This window comes from Paroedura picta, chromosome 5 (genome assembly GCF_049243985.1).
Source record: "Paroedura picta isolate Pp20150507F chromosome 5, Ppicta_v3.0, whole genome shotgun sequence".
Lineage (NCBI taxonomy): Eukaryota > Metazoa > Chordata > Lepidosauria > Squamata > Gekkonidae > Paroedura > Paroedura picta.
The window spans coordinates 63138545-63155525 of NC_135373.1; the positions used below are offsets into that span (position 1 = coordinate 63138545).

Sequence of the window (16981 nt, forward strand, 5' to 3'; positions counted from 1 at the left end):
TGCAGAGTGAACATGAACATGAAGAATATCCTATAGGAGGCATCAGAAGAGATGTTGCTAACATATTTAGATTAGCAATTTCCTGATATTTTTCAAATAATCTCCTCTTGATTGGTTTATTGGAGACTTGCTGCTCCTTTGAGCACACGTCCTCCCTGCTTGCCTCCAGAACAACAGAACAGGCTGAATGTACAGAATTGAGCACTTAGACAGGACTCTTTCTCTCTCCACAATAGAACTATTTAATGCCTTTCAGAGCCTGGCATTTGGCTCCTCTTGGCAGATTTAAACCCTGCCAACAAAAGGTAGAATTTGGGAAATTTGGGAACTGAGTGGCCAAAGAAGGGATGAGATGCCATACAACCCACCATCCAAAGCTTCCACCTTCTCCAGGGGAACTGATCTCTGAAGTCTGGAGAGCCTTTGCAATTCTGAGAGGACTTCAGGCTCCACCTGGAGATTCTCAACCCTAGTTGTGGTAGGACCCCCCCCCCCCCCCCGGCAAAATTGTATAAAAAGAGCTCCTGAAAATAGTCTTGATGTTTGTTTAGGTTTATACCCTTAGGCCCACCAAATAATTTTTGTCCTCTCTCAACACCAAAACATGAAGATCAATAGGCAATAACATTTAGACAGTCCTTCTGACACCCTGCTTAAAACATAGCTCTGTTAGGTATCATCTTTCTGAAATATCAATGGAGCCAAGGCTTTGTTGCCTGTACCTTGTCTCTGCAGTTTCTGCCAGCAATATACTTTCCTCCATCTCTTGACCTTGTCAGGTTTAACTTACTTTTGGCTAGTTGGCCTTTGAGGCCCAGGGTATTCTGATCCCTGTTGTTGAGCCGGTCCAGCTGCCAGTTCCTGTCACTTTTTATCCTTGAAAAATCTAGTTGCAACCTTTGTGCAAGCAACTGATTTTCTTTGTAAGAAAGCACAGGTTATTAATACACTTCATGGTATTTAAGGGTTCCCTCCATCTTACTTTCTTTGTGATTTTGCTTTGTAGTTTATACTGGAAACCTGTTCCCTATGGGAAGCTACATAATCATTATTTTAAAATAGCACCTGTCGCTTTTATTGCAGCTATAATTCCATTTGTTGGTTGGCTTTGACTTTTTTACTGACTTCTAGAATTGGGTATTGAGAGTTATTTGTCAGGGACAGTTTCCTGAGACGCTGTTTGGAGTTGTATTAAACCATCCATAGCCAGTCATACTGCCAGTCCCACGTTTTTGATACCACTAGCATCCTTTTCTTTTCTAAATTGAGGAGGGACACTTCTCTCTTATAAATGACAGGATATAAAGGACAGATTTATTCAGAGCATGCATAAAAGGGACAATTGTCTAACCTCAGAGGAGGGTCTCCAGTGTATCTCTGTATTGAAGGAAGACAGACCTGAGTATCAACTCATGCAGAGCTGGAGAATGAAGACAGGCAATTTAGTAATCCAGACTGAAAAAAAGAGCAACAAAATGAATTGTACAACTTCAAGACTTTATATTTCCTGGATTGATATTACTAATTTATATTATCAGCTAAATATGACAGTGTTTCTGTATGCATGCATGTATACATACATACATACATACATACATACATACATACATACATACATACATACATACTATATAAAACATAAAGCCTTGTGAAAAGTGACCATAAAAATGTAAGAAGAGCCAACCTGGATTAGACCAGTGGTCCATCAGTCCAGCATCCTAGTTCACACAACAGCCAACCAGTTGCCCTGGGTGACAAAAAAAAAAGGACAGTCTTTCCCCTGATGATGCCTCCTAGCCCTGGTATTCAGAGATTTACTACCTCTGGATAACAAGGTTCCCTTTAGTTGTCTTGGCTAGTAGCCACTGATGGACTTCTGTGAGTCTGTATGATATCCTTTTTAAACCCATTAATGCCATGTGTATTATCCTAGAGACATGTATAGCTCCTACAAGAGGAAGATGTTTTTCACAACTATACCAGTTTGCAGACATAGACCCAAGGAATTATTTTTGAACCACTGACCTTGATTTCAAGGCCATAAAGGGGCTTCATATTGTGTGAAAGCAACTCTTGGTATTGATGTTTATTGGCTCAGGTAGTGTGATCCACTTCTTCAAAAAATGTCATACTACAAGCTGTTCAATAACTCTAATTTGGTCATTAAATTCTCGCCATCTTTGCCCTTTTCTAATGATTTTGACAAAACGCTGTCTGCAATCAGAAGGGCTCGGTCGTTGTGGGAATAATTTGAATAAATAATCAAGTCTGCAGCTCATCCATCACTTTGAATGATTTCTCTGTCCCTTGTTCAACTCATGACATTTGGCAGGTCACTCAGTATAAAATATGCAAGGAACAGCCTAATATTGCCCAAAATTGCTGAAATAACCAAGTAAACTGTATTCTTTGACATAGTCAGTAGGCTTCGTTAAGAATTTCTTTACTTGTCAAACTGTAGGTTTGAAGGTTGTGCATTCCCACTTCCATTTGACTGGTGCTCAGGAGAATAATACCACAGAGGACAAAGGGAAGGCAGGGTCTATACTTTAAAAGTAATCTAAGGGCACTTTCACATGTTACATCTCTCGAATTACGAAGGGGCCATGGTTCAATGACTATCTGTCTTGTTGGAATATGCAAGATCTGTAGTGTGCATGAATCAACAATATAAGAGGAGAGGAGATGTGTTTTTAGCAAAGTTAGGATAGAAATTCCCTGACTCCCCCCCCACAATTACTCTTCCTGTGCCCTGATTGGCTCATCTGGAGATCTCCTGCTCTTTTGAGCATACTTTGTTCCTGTTTGTCTCCACAATAGAACAGATGCAAACAGTCTGGATTCTCTCTCTTCTCTCTTTCTATATAAAATTGTTTCTCTAATAAATAAAACAATGTTATTATTTTAAGTATCCTGGTGCTTTGCCTGTCTTTGCAAATTTAAACTCTGCCAACATGTTTTATGTGGAAAGTCACTGGTTCAATCACCACGCTTTCCAGCTAAAGGATCAGATAAGTAGGTGACATGAAAGTACTCTGCCCAAGACTCTGTAGAACTACTGCTTGACAGAGTAGACAATACTGACCCTGATGGATTAAGAGCCAGACTTGCTTAGTCAGTATAAGGCAGGTTCAGGTTTTCATTGATAATGTTTTAATATGTAACCTCAAATCAGACAAGTCAAGGTATCTATTATAACAATAACACAACAACAGACCCTTCTGTCTGTCCATCAATTTTATCCTGGCCTTTCTCCAAGAAGCCCAGATTAGCATACAAAGTTCATAGAATCATAGACTTGGAAGGAACCTCCAGGGTCATCTGGTCCAACCCTCTGCACAATGTAAGAACTCACAACTACCTGCCAACCCATGGTGACTCCAATGCCATGCCCAAGTGATCCTTCTACCAAAAAAACTCTGAATTCAGCCTGACCTACCCGTCTTTTAATTATATCTTCATAACAACTAGAGTTTGGGGCAGTCAGGACCCATGAAAAAGCAATATAATATGTATCACAATGTTACTTCCAGTGAAACCCCAGAAGTGATATCACAGCTTTCCACTGTTCTATACACTGCCCAGCAGGAAGGTTGGGTACTGAAGTGAGAGGCTGGCTGCCACCAAGGAGTAAGTGGCAATCCTAACATCATGTCTGTGAAGTAGGTAAGACTGGGAAAGAATGACTGGCAAAAGGTCACCTGGCAAGATTCCATGGCAGAATGGGGACTTGAACTCAGGTCCTAGTCCAACTTTCTAACTACACCACACTGGCTCTTTGCTTATATAGACACTTTACTGTGTATATAAAACTTATCTGCCAGATTGATCTTAAAAGTATGTCTGCCCAACTGTCACCCCAATGATAGACCTGGGTGGAGTCTGCACAAAGCTTTTATTCCAATCCCAGGTCAATTCAGTCCCTGCCATCTTCACTGAATGCGATTTCCATTTTGATTTTGTCCAATTTAAAATTTTCCCTCTGCAACAAGCATGATTGATCCAGAGTGACCCTACTTTTATTCTGCAATATCCTAGAGTGGTTTTAACCCTCAATATTTGAAGAATTGGATTGAGAAAGCATGAGAAAGCATGTGGAGCTCTGGCTGCTTCAAATTTGTTGCTGACTCCCAGTAGAGAAGCCCTGATTGACCAAGGCTACCCAGGTGACAAGCTTGCCTTAAAGGGGAAGACCTAGTTTCTCTCAGCAGAAGCTCCCAGAGGCCCTAACTTCTGTCGGTAGAGATTTGCCTCTTGGATTTTTTTTCTCCCTTCTCTGCTGTCTCCAATCCCCTCTCCCCCCCTTCAAGAAAAGAAAGAAAGAGGCTCCTGTTGCGCTTGGCTCCCCCCTCCCCTTCTGAACTCCCCTAACCATGTGCAGAACACTTTTCTGTTTCAATGGGGGTGGGGGGAGAGGGACCTGAGTTCAAATCAATCTGGATTCAGCAGAATCCACAACAGAATAAACAAAATAAGTGCAGATTCAGCCTAGGATTTGAATCTAGTAGATCTCTTAGAACTGTATCTACTTCACCAAGGAGCATATTTGTCCATCTCTAATAAAAACCGTAGTAATAATATCACATAATATAAACCTCAGGAATAGAAGGAGGGGATTCAGTCTTGTAGCTGCACTCTTATCCTAGGCCTTGTTATGAGCCCAAAGCAATGTTTTGGAACTGTGAAAGCACGTTGTTCCTAAGTGAAGCAAAGAATATAGGTTTGAGCCACTAATTCTGAAGATATAGAAAGCCCTTCCTCAAACACTGCACAGCACATTTGTTTCACCTTTGCTTGGATATGATGAGTTATTCTGAATTGCAGTTTATCAAAGATGCCAATATTTGAAATGTGAGTATTATTTAGTCTAACTTTTCTATAAATTGATAGTGTACAGATGGAAGAAATAATTTAATATGACAGTGCTGCAGAGCCTCCCAAGACTTCTTTTGGCAGGTGTTTTACAATGAATTTCAAGAAAAAGAATAAAAAAGACAGAAAATGCTATTTCCTTCGGCACTGTAAGTCCATAAAGAACACGCTAATAAGCTTGCAAGGTACAATGCATATCATCTTGTGGTGGATAACTACACATGGAAATCATCATAAAAGTGACACACATTTTTGTTTGCCCAATATTTTACATTATGTCTCACTGCTACTAAATAATTCCCAGTTTAATTTTCCTACTGTCCTAAAATTCAGACAAACAAGAGGGAGAAAGTATTCCCAAGTCTATTACATTATTTTCAGACTTTTACCCCTTAAACAAAACTTTCACCCAGTTTGTTGAGAATAGTATCATGCATCAGATTGTAACATTTCAATACAACTGATTTATTTCTGGCATACCATGAGCCAAATCTATTCTTGTGGCAGTTAACCTCAAACACAGCTAATTATAGCACATTTAGCAAGGGGACAGAGTGCAAAGAAGCCCAACTGACACAACTTTATGCAACTGTAGTCTGTCAACTCTGGCCTCTTGCTCCGCATTGAACTCTGTTGACCTGCCTTTGACTTGATGTTGCTTGGACAACTGCAGTTTGGAAACAAGGGCTCCAAGTCTATATTTATGGAAGTAATTGCCACTGAGCGTAGTGGTGCCGACTTCTGAGTGGAAGGGGGTTGCCAGCTCCAAGTTAGGAAATTCCTAGATATTTGGGGATGAAACCCGGGGAGAGCAGAGTTTGAAAAGTAGAAGAAGTTCAGCAAGTATGTGAATCCATATAGGCTAGTCTCCAAAACTGACATTTTCACAGAGAAACTCATCTCTGTTGTCACCTTGTGATTCCTGGAGAACTTGAGTGTAGCACCAATAAACCCTTGCATAAAATGAGGAAAACACCATAAGATCATGCAAACAAAATTTGATTGCAACCCGATTGATTTTGAGCAATGGCTATCTATGTGCATGCATGTGATGACAGTGTGTGTGCAGTGAGGCAGGGGAAAGGGGCAGACAAAATAAATATACAACAAATTGTGGAATGTGCAATGATTTGGAAAGATGCAAAATGAAAGGAATTTTGGTTTGTTGCACTTCCTCCTTGATTTGACAAGGGTGAATGGGGACTTACATTTGGTGTTCCTATTTTCCCATCTTTGGCTTTGGAGGTCTGTACCGCTTGCAGCCTTCACACAAGAGCACACAAATGCTGGCACTCCCCTTGAGCGAGTCTGAAAGATGAGAGGGCATGCCAAGCACAGCTCTGTTGCAAGGAACAAATCAATACTGATCTGTTATTTATGTTGTGCATTAGTGAACTGTGCTGCATTTCTCCTTTGAGAGAATCTGGATTCCTTTGCAGCTGGACTCAAACTTCTTGCATCTGTTGGTTAACTCTTGCATGTGTATGCTTATTTATGGCTATTCACAGATCTTGATGAAAGCCTTAATCCGATCTCAACTATTATCACCCAGTTTCTTATGCATCTTGACTCTAGCCAGCCATTCCTGACAATTAAGCCCCTCCCCTCCCTACCTATATGTAAGGGCTGAGGATATTCTGTTTCACTGTATCTGACAAAGTGTGCATGCACATTATGCACACTTGAAAAAAACTGTGTTGGTCTTAAAGGTGGGCTCAGCCTTTGTTCTAACACTGTACTGTACTGTAATTCTAAAATGTGGGGTGCGGTTGTGGGGGTTGTGTAAATCATTCAGCATGCATAATACCATCTGAAGAAGCAAGCTTTGACTCAGAGTGCTCATGGTGGAATAAATGTTAGTCTTTCAGGTATCACTGGGTTTCTGTTTGGTTTTGCTGCAACAAAATAGCAGGGCTACTTCTCCAGAACTAGGCAGGCATAGCTTCCTTAGTTGTTCTTCTCTTTGAGTTTTGTTTAACTTTTTTGCTTATGTTCATTTCTTAGCACTTAGTATTTCCCTTGTATTGTTGAAAAAATAATAGATATTTTTAAAATTATATTTAAGAGGCTTTAAATTTCAAATAAAAAGATCACAGAGGCTTAGTCAGACCTATGAAACATTTTCCATGAATGAAAGGGATTTCTGGCAAGTATGACTTCCACACTTCCTTCCTCCAGCTGTAATCCAAAATGTAACCTCGTGCTGCTTCTAGGGGATAGAGGACCCCTAGCAACAGCATAAGGGAGTCAGTGCTCAGTGGTAGAGCATCTGCTCAGCATGCAGAAGGTTCTAGGCTCACTACCCTGCATCTGCATTTTAGTTGTTTGATGGGCTCTCATTGATTAGAATGCTGAATACCTGAGGGACTGCCTCCCTGCCTATACCCCTAAAAGAGCTCTGCGCTCCACCGCCACCAACCGGCTAATGGTCCCTGGCCCTAAAGAAGTCCGCCTGGTCTCGACCAGGGCCAGAGCATTCTCTGTCCTTGCCCCCACCTGGTGGAATGAGCTCCCGGAGGAGATCAGGGCCCTGACGGAGCTTAAACAGTTCCGCAGGGCCTGCAAAAAGGAGCTCCTCCGCCAGGCATTTGGTTGAGACCAGGCACAACCAACAGCAAATGAAGGGCCCCCGCTCCCCCCCCGCTCCTCCCCCTCCCCCCCCTTCCTCCCAGAACTCCACCAGAGCGCTCTGGACCTGTTGTGGTATTGCACAGTTCCATCGTTATATTATTTTATTATATTGTTATACTGTTACATTATTCTGTTATATGGTTACAACCGCTGTTATTAATTACTGTATGTTTTAACGAAGACTGTTTCATGTATCGTTGACTAGTTTTAATGTAAACTGCCCTGAGCCTTCGGGGAGGGCGGTATATAAATCTAAATAAATAAAATAAATAAATAAATAAATAAATATCATCTCATCTTAATTAGTTCCTCATAGGGCCTAGCTCATTGAGACACATGGTCTGGGGTGTCATTGTTCAGCTTGCACACCACAAGTAGCCTACCCATGCACTGCCATAGAGGAATCACTATAGGGATCAGTCTACTTGACACCGTTATTGGGTTTCCACAGATTTTCAAAGAGCTCCATTGAGCCTAACTTGCCAAAACTGCTTTGACGTTTTTGTGAAGAACTGAAGATAATACAATGTGACTCAGCTTTTGAAAAGATGGTTGCAGCCCATTGATGCATTGTTCCTCCGTGACTAGTTAACAGCATCCTGCTTTAATATGATCAGATGTGGCTTGCCCTGTTTGCAAGATAATAACATGTTCTCCATCCTTTGAGTGTCAAATGTTTGAAAATAACATACAGCTTTTGGTGGACAATGCTGGTATTTAGCATCCCATTGAATGGGAAAAATGACTTGGATATTTTTTATGAGATTTGTTTTCATTTATGATCTGTTATGAGTGAGCATTGGTGTACCCTGAACAATACTTACATATTTCTTACATAGATGTCCTCTTTCCCCCTACCAATAAATAGTAATTGGATATCTGATTCTTTCCGGTGATAATTTGGATTGATTGACCAAAGACACAAATATTGATGGAAGGCAATGCTGGAGGTCAATATTAACCTTGAAGAACAACAGATCTTGACAACCATTGAAATATAGTCAATTCAATGCAAATGCATACATTAATGAATTTTTGTAATTTTGGCACACACAGAGATGCTGTCCAGAGCATCCTGAATTCAGCATTCTTTTTCTTTAAGAGATAAAGGCTTCATAGAGACTTCCTTTTATTTATTTGGATATTTTATATGCTGCCTCTCCAGGAAGGCAAATAATGGCGCTCTAGGGCCGTTTCAGGTCAGGATAAAAGGATGAGTTTAAGGCTTATGCTGCTTCTCTCCCTTATTCTGGCACTCACCTTTGAATCAGGCCCACACATGCCTGGAAATCAAGCCCATGCTGTTTCCATGGCTGACTCAGCAATGTACCCTGAAAAAAATGGATCTGAGTATGTTGCAAACCACTTTTAAGTGAAAGATGATGTATACAATCCTGATTACTATTTTGCAGTACTTCATCAATGGGCATGTCTGTCTACTGGCAACACAATGAAAGGAGAAAGATATACCTATATGAAGTAGATCAAAGGTATGCCATGTGCAGTGTTCATGCCAAATTTTGGAAGCAAAACTATTAAACATCTCTAATGTACTGCCTTAAATTTGGAAGCATGACCAGCTAACTGAGAATTCCAGTGTTTGAAGAGATGTTGCAATGAGAAGAAATTAGGAAACATCTGGAAATTAGTACTTGAGGTTGATATGGTTGGTGCAGAAGCTTAACCATTCATGGATGTTTGACATTAGAGGATCGTACAGGTCTGTTGAGCTATTTGATAGCTCCTGTTATGTTCTTCAGTATGTAGATATGGATGTATTGAATCAGCTCTCAGGTTTCTCTTTAAGAAAACATTCCAGATCTCTCTCTTGGGAATTGAAGGTAGTGGCAGAGAAAAAGTAATCAAACAATGTAGCTTTGCTGTTTGGTATGTTCTCATCCAAACAGCTGCCTTCTAATTAATTACACAAGTCTATGGACAAGCAGCAAGAAATGAAGTATATTGGACAGTGGTTAAAGCTCTATTCTTGTAAATCATGTTGAGCTGGATCAATTGGAATGTCAAGTGGCTTGGGTCTCAGATCAAAGTTAAGGTTTTATATATCACCTACTATCTGATCCTTTTAAGTGGAGAGGATGGGGGTTGAAATGGACCTTCTGAATGCAAAGTTTAAACTAGAGTGGTACTAGCTAGATATCAGGAAAGAAAATTTCACAGAATGGTTCAACAGTGGAATAGACTACCTAAGGAGGCAATGACTCCCTCTCACTAGCATTTTTCAAGCAGCAGCCAGACAGATACATATCAAGGATCCTGCATTGAACAGGGGCTTGTATGGCCCCTTCCTATTCTATGATTCTATGATAAAGCAAATGTTGTATCACTAAGCAATGCCTTCCCATTATTATACATCTTGTTAGAAGTTTGGTCTTTAGATATTAACAGGTGATCGTGCCCATTTGTTGCTATAAAATGCTTCAATCACTGATTTCTGCAAATTGACACCGTGACAATATGGAGGGAATCCAGTTAGGGCTCATTAAATCTTAGCTGTTTTGCTTCTTCCAATTGTTTCAGCAACGTTAAGCTGGTGATACACTGTTGATGTCATGGAAATAACAGTTATTTCTACAGATCCATCAGCTGTTAAAGGAGAAGAATAAGCAAGATTATTTAATTTTTCCTTTGTTATTATGGCAATATTGTAGATAGAGAGGGAGAAGCATTTTTTTAATATCCTGCTCCTGAATCAATATCTATCTTAAATGTATATGTCAAGCAGATACATGCTGGATGATATCATCTCATGATGTACTGTAGCTAGGCCAGCAGCCACAACAAGGAAACTATATAAACCTTCACAACATGGAAAACATTGGTATCTGACAGTCCATAATCAAGTGCATGCAGGTAAACAAACTAAAAATTAATCAGTTCCATTCAGAGATGATGCTGATTGGCAAGAGTGAGGTCACAGAAAGTATTCCAATCCCCATTTTTGATGTAGTAAACTTTTCTCTGTCAGGACTTTAGGAGTTGTATTGGTCTCTGTTTCAATCTGGAGAAGTGGGTTGTGAAATACTATATAAGTTCAGAACTCTCATGTTAACATATAGTTTGCGCCATTATTGCATACAGTACTGACTTAAGGCCAACAGATGCCCTAAGCCCAGCCCAATGATGGTGCTCCTGAACCCTTCCATTACTGAACTGACAAGGGTTGACAGTAAAGGGATTAAATTTTTTTCTTCCAGACCATCCTGTAGACCCAACTCCACTACTATTGTTAATTAAAATTGAGTGTTAGAGTGAAAGAGTTAAGGGCATGATAGCCAGAGGGGAAAACTCTGTGGTGCCCCCCTTTCCCATGGTGCCCTAAGCACATGCTCATTTTTCTAAATGGTTAATTCAGGGCTGGTTGGATAGGATGGTTACCATAACAGAACATCTGCTCAGTTGGTGCTACCTTCTGAAACAGATAGTTTTGTTTGATTGTCACTCAGCAGGAGTGAATTTGGAAGTCACATGCAAATGGGTGGGCTGTGTTCATTAATCTTTCATTAGATTCAATCTCAAAATTACCCAAAGATTTTACAAGGACTTTTCAAATTTAATTTGGCCCTTGGCCTTTAAACAAAATGAAAGCTATTGATTGATGCTCTGACTAGGATGCAAATGTACATAACAGCTCAGAATCAGTTTTATTGGTTTAGATGCACTTTCTTATGGCTGGTGAAGAAAGCTACTAAAAGGGAAAGCTGTTCTAAAACCCCATTGTAAGGTTAATTCTCTGTTAATTGGGAAAAACAATAACAAAAAAGGAATTGGGAAGTGCCTGTGCAATATTGAGCATTTTTCATGGGAATGTCAGGGCTACTGACTTGTGGATAAATGTATTTAGAATCACCAAGAAAGAAATGGGCTTCATCCCCTCTCTCCAGTTGATTTAAATGTTGATCCTCAAACATTCTTCAATAGGCTTAGAAAGGAGTAATTTTGCATATAATTGTGCTGTAAAAAACAAAACAAAAACAGAAACTTAAAACCACACTGATTATGAGACAGTTCCTGCTGGAGCACATCAGTGGTCCGGTATCCTGTTTCTGCAGTGAATAACCAAATGCTTACAGAAGTTTCAGTAAAGCAGCACAATTAGCTCTATTGTTTTGTCTGCGGTTGTCTAAGTTATACTGCCTTTGAATATGGATGTTTTGTATAGCCATTAAAGGTTAGCCATTGATGGATACAATTTCCCTGAATGTGTCTAATTGTTTATAAAGCTATTTAGACTACTGGCCGCATCTAGCAGCAGGATCAGTTCTGCATTGTGTGAAAGTACTTTATTTTGCCTAGATCTACTGCTCCTTCAAATCAATTATAAAAACATCTCCTATAATAATCACATGTATTTTTTAATTCAGTGAAAATCTTTAAATAGCAGTTTGAATTGGGAGAATGAAAAGATGTTTCTCAATAGGAAAGGCTTTCAGAAGAATCAGGCACATGTTTTGGAGAGCGAACACCTGTTTGCTACTAAGCAATGGCCACACACAAAGTCCAATGCACACAACCTGATAGTAAACCCCATTAAGTCTACTAGGAATTACATCCAAGTAAAGGTGCTCAGGGCTGGGCTACACAATCCATTAAATCAATAGGCTTCATTTCCAAGTATGATATTAAATCAAAAGAAGATGGCCCACTTGCCAGCCTCCTAAGCAGAATGGCAAACTAATTGCAATTAGGAATAGATCACAGCAAATACATGAAGCTATCTTATAGTGAGTCAGACCATTGGTCTTTCAAGGTCTGTATTATTTCCTCTGATTGGCAACAGCTTTCTCAAGTAGAGATGTGAAGGCCAGAGATGGGGAGGGAAATTTGAGGGAAAGAGGAGAGTTTTTTTTTTCAAAGACCTTTTCTCCATTTTTTTCCATCTATTACCCCACTATTCGGTTTCTTAATTTAAAAAATGGGGAAATTTGGGGGAGCACTGGGGGGAAAATCCCCTCTATGAAGATTTTTTTTTTGAGTGACTGAAGTGTGCCAACATAGCGTGTGATAGCCTTTCTCATTTTTTTTTTTTACCATTGAGAAACCCCTAGAATATTCTTTAGGCTTCAAGAAACCCCAGAAACGGCACATCTAGAATATGGCCGGGAAACATAGCTGTGTATAGACCTACCTGGGGCCTCTCCCCTCCCCATTAATTGCCTTTGGGGGGGGGCAAGTTGACAAAACCACATATGGTTATATCATCTGATGAAAATTTAACAAATTTAAGAAATATATTGAAATTAATTAACTTCTACCCATTTGGGAAATCCAGGACCATCAAGAAACTTTTTTGAGAGTCAAAGTTTCCTTTATCAGACCCAGTTTAATTGTGGGTCCTAGTCTCTGTTGCCAACAGGAACTGCTCAGTGCTGTCCTCTAAGTCAGTGGTCCCCAACCTTTTTATCACCGGGGACCACTCAACGCTTGAAAACTCAACTGCTCTAACGCTCTCTGACTCTGGTCGCTATGGTAATGTTTAAACATCCCTTCAAATAAGATACAGACATGCCACAACAATGAACATAAGGAACATTTTATTTTTATGGAAATTTAAACTCATGACAATGACAAATCAATGGGAACCCTGAGCTTGTTTCTCTGCAACAAGATAGTCCCATGTGCGCCTGCCAATCGTGGATGAAGTAAAGGGCCGGGGGGGGGGGGAGAAGGCCCACCTCCAGTTAGTTGATGGACCACATGTGGTCCGCAGACCACAGGTCGGGGATCGCTATTCTAAGTGACAGCCTTTCAAATACTTAAAGAGAATAATCATGTCTCCTCTCAACCTCCTCTTCTCCAGGCTGAACACTCCCAAGTCCCTCAGCTTTTCTTCATAAGGCTTGGTCCCCAGGTCCCGGATCATCCTCATCACTCTCCTCTGCTCCCCTCAATTTTGTCCATGTCATTTTTGAAGTGAGGCCTCTGGAACTGCACACAGTACTACAGTTGTGGTCTGACCAATGCAATATACAGCAGGACTATGACATCTTACAATTGTAATGTGATGTGTCTGTTAATACAGCGCAGACTGCATTTTTCTTCTTTACTACTGCATCATACTGCCTGCTCATATTTAGTTTATAGTCCACACGTACCAAAATATCTTGTTCACTCACATTGCTACTCAGAATTGTATCTCCCATCAGTATGTATGCTTCTCATTTTTGTGCCCCCCAGATGTAGAACTCTGCACTTATCATTATTGAATTGCATCTTGTTCTCATTTGCCCCCTTTTCCAGCATGTTCAGATCTTGTTAAACTCTATCTTCTGGAATGTTTGCTACTCCTCTCTACACCTGTACATGCCCCACATGTGCTTCTATGTAAATGCTCTTCCAGTTTACAGACTTACAGTCCTTTTGTGCTTCTGACGAGCTGTCTACCTTTTAAGATATATTTAAGGTTTCAGAGAACATAAGCATAAACATACCTTTTAAAATACATACACCTTACACAAAAAAACCCACCAGTATTGTAACTTCAATACTGTTTTGAGGATCACAGTGGGTAGACCAGAAGAGTGTTGGGGATAGCATAGACAGGAATGAATCCCCCCCTTTTATTTTCACTTTACACTTGGGGGGTGGAGATAAAAAAAGAAAAAAACAAAGTAAGTCAAATGAAATTAAACACAGCTGATAGCAAGAATAATTCTGCATGACATATTTTTCAATTAAAATTAAAATATACCCAGAATAATATTTAATCATAGCTAACACTTTCTAGAGCCTCTTGTAGCGCAGAGTGGTAAGGCAACAGACATTCAGTCTGAAAGCTCTGCCCATGAGGCTGGGAGTTCAATCCCAGCAGCCAGCTCAAGGTTGACTCAGCCTTCCATCCTTCTGAGGTCGGTAAAATGAGTACCCAGCTTGTTGGGGGGTAAACGGTAATGACTGGGGAAGGCACTGGCAAACCACCCCGTATTGAGTCTGCCATGAAAACGCTAGAGGGTGTCACCCCAAGGGTCAGACATGACCCGGTGCTTGTACAGGGGTTACCTTTACCTTTTTAACACTTTTCTGTAGTCAATATAAGAACATAGTTTTTTTGAAAAATTGATCTAATGCATTTTTACCATCCTATAGGTGCCTAAAATGAGTTATTCGTTTAAACATTCGGTCATGTTTTTTCCTCTGACTTTTGTCTGAATTAGGAAACAAAATGCTCTTCTAATATTTTGCTAATAAGACTTAGCTGTCAATAATACATTACCAACTAATGTAATGTTTCCTTTTCATAGTGCCTTTTATATAACACAGCAAAACAGCCAATGGACTCAACAGGATCTCATACACTATTATTTATTTAATAATTCTTTAAAATGCTTTAATTTCCCTACAACTCCATCAAATGGGAAAGAAACTGGCATTTTTTGATTCCTTTCCAGCAGTGCTTTGTACAATTGGCTCACATTACTTTTTAATCTAGCGGCTATGTAATACAATTCTCCCCAAAAAGTGTATGTTTCCCCTCTGGGACATATTAAACATCTAACTAGAACCTTTAAAAAGAATCTAGTAAGTTAGTTAGTGTTTGGGATCCATTCTAGATGGCCCATGTTCAAACAACCTACCTAGCTAACTATTCATATTGGGTTGGAGCCAGCTAGCTTTCCACTGTTGCAAAAAGGAGAGTTTCCCTTCTGATCACCCAAAAAACTTGCTCTACATGGACCTACCCTTGTCCCTCATCTAGAAACTGCAGCTGGTGCAAAATGCAGCAGCTAGGGTCCTCACAGGTACATCTTGGAGGGCCCACATCTAGCCGGTGCTGAGGCAGCTGCATTGGTTACCAGTCCAGCCCAGATCAGTTTCAAAGTCTGGGTATTAACCTTTAATGCTATATGCAACCTGGATCCCACATACCTGAGAGACCCCTTGCCTTCTTGTGCCCCCTGAAGGGTTTAGTACTCTGCAGATGCACATTTGCAGGACGTCCCCAACCTAAGAAAAGTGCCCCTAGGCTTGACCAGGTCTTTTTGATCCTGGCCCCGACCTGGTGGAATGAGCTCCCAAGAGAGCTGTGGGCCCTGACAGAACGTTTGCAGTTCCTCAGGGCCTATACAGTGGTGCTCTTCCTCCAGGTCTTTGGCTGGGAAGATCTCAGTGTCCGTCCCTCCAGGCCGAACTTTAACATCTAGTCCACCCCTATATTCCCAAGCAATCAATATCTTTGGGCTGGGTGGAGGGCGGAGATAGAGGTTTTTATTGTCACTGTTTGCCTATACTGGGTTTTAATTATAGGTTTTATTGGGGATTTTATTATGTTATTGTGACCTGCCATGAGCCATTTGGGAGTGGTGGGATATAAATCCCTAAATGAATAAGTAACAAACACACTTCACCAAAAGGGAAAAAAGGATACATCCTCCCTATGTAGTTCATATTATGATCATTAACATTTTTGTCAACACTTTTTTTTTGGAGTTTTGCTGTTGGTTCTCTAAATTCATTCATACTGTGTACAAATCCTTTATGTATTCATTTGGATGCAGTCTATAAATATATAACTTATGCCATTTATATTCAGTCAGTCAGTCAGTAACCTTTTATTGGCATAAGATATGTTTAAGACATATAAAAATTTCAACAAAATAATAAAATAGGCCATGGGGTTACATAATCAAACAGATATATTTATATGCATATTGGCATACACACAACCATGCAGCTCCTCCAACGGAAAGGCATTTCTATTTGTGGAAATGGGGGCAGTAATTTTTGTTGATTCCCCCCTTCTACCACAGATCTTCCCCATGTCCCTTTGTGCTATTCCTGGGAGGTCTGTTCACCCCAGGAACAAAATTTGGGGAGGCTCAGTGGACTGTAGTGTGTGGGGAAAGTGAGATACCCATGGGGGTAGAAAGCAGGAAAGTGACACACCATGAATGGTTGGATACATTCTACTATATGTACGTTGCTAATTTATTGGCTCACATATAATATTAGAAAATGAGTACTTTTTACAGGAAAAATTCACATGAAGATGACATGAACATTTTAAAATATCAATGGGGTGGATTCAACTCACTTTTTGCTGTTGGAAAGATGAGAAAGGGTTTTCCCATTCAAAGGACTGTGGGTCCTTTATGAATAGAAGCTGTAAGGAAGAAGGGCAGTAGTAAGGATGGAAATTCGGTAAGTTTCAGTGGAAAAAAATAGGCTGGATCCAGTCTACAGGTATTATTTACAGAAGGGTGAAATAAAAGCTGGTATTTTCAGATCCATTTAGTAAGGATAGAATCCGTTGCCGATGAAGCAGGAGTTGGAAATTATTATTCTCTCCATGGGGTGCGGGAGTAGTTTGAGTAGGAAAACACCTGGCTTTCCCAGGTCCAGTAATAACAATTCTCCCAAGAAGTGATCCCCCCCCTCCACATGCACACACACCTGGTGAGGGGTGTGATATTGTGATAGGATATTTCCTTCATGATCCACAGAGGGGAGATCCAAGTTTCAG

The 16981-nt window shown here is 40.3% G+C and overlaps 1 long non-coding RNA gene across 1 annotated transcript in view; it reads left to right on the top strand.

The window, feature by feature from the left end:
* LOC143837866 (uncharacterized) overlaps window positions 1–16981 on the top strand; it is an 85162-nt gene that overhangs the window by 59894 nt on the left and 8287 nt on the right. Inside the window, exon 3 of the long non-coding RNA XR_013231124.1 lies at window positions 8916–8993. This is a non-coding gene — a long non-coding RNA (uncharacterized LOC143837866). The remainder of the gene's footprint in view (window positions 1–8915; window positions 8994–16981) is intronic.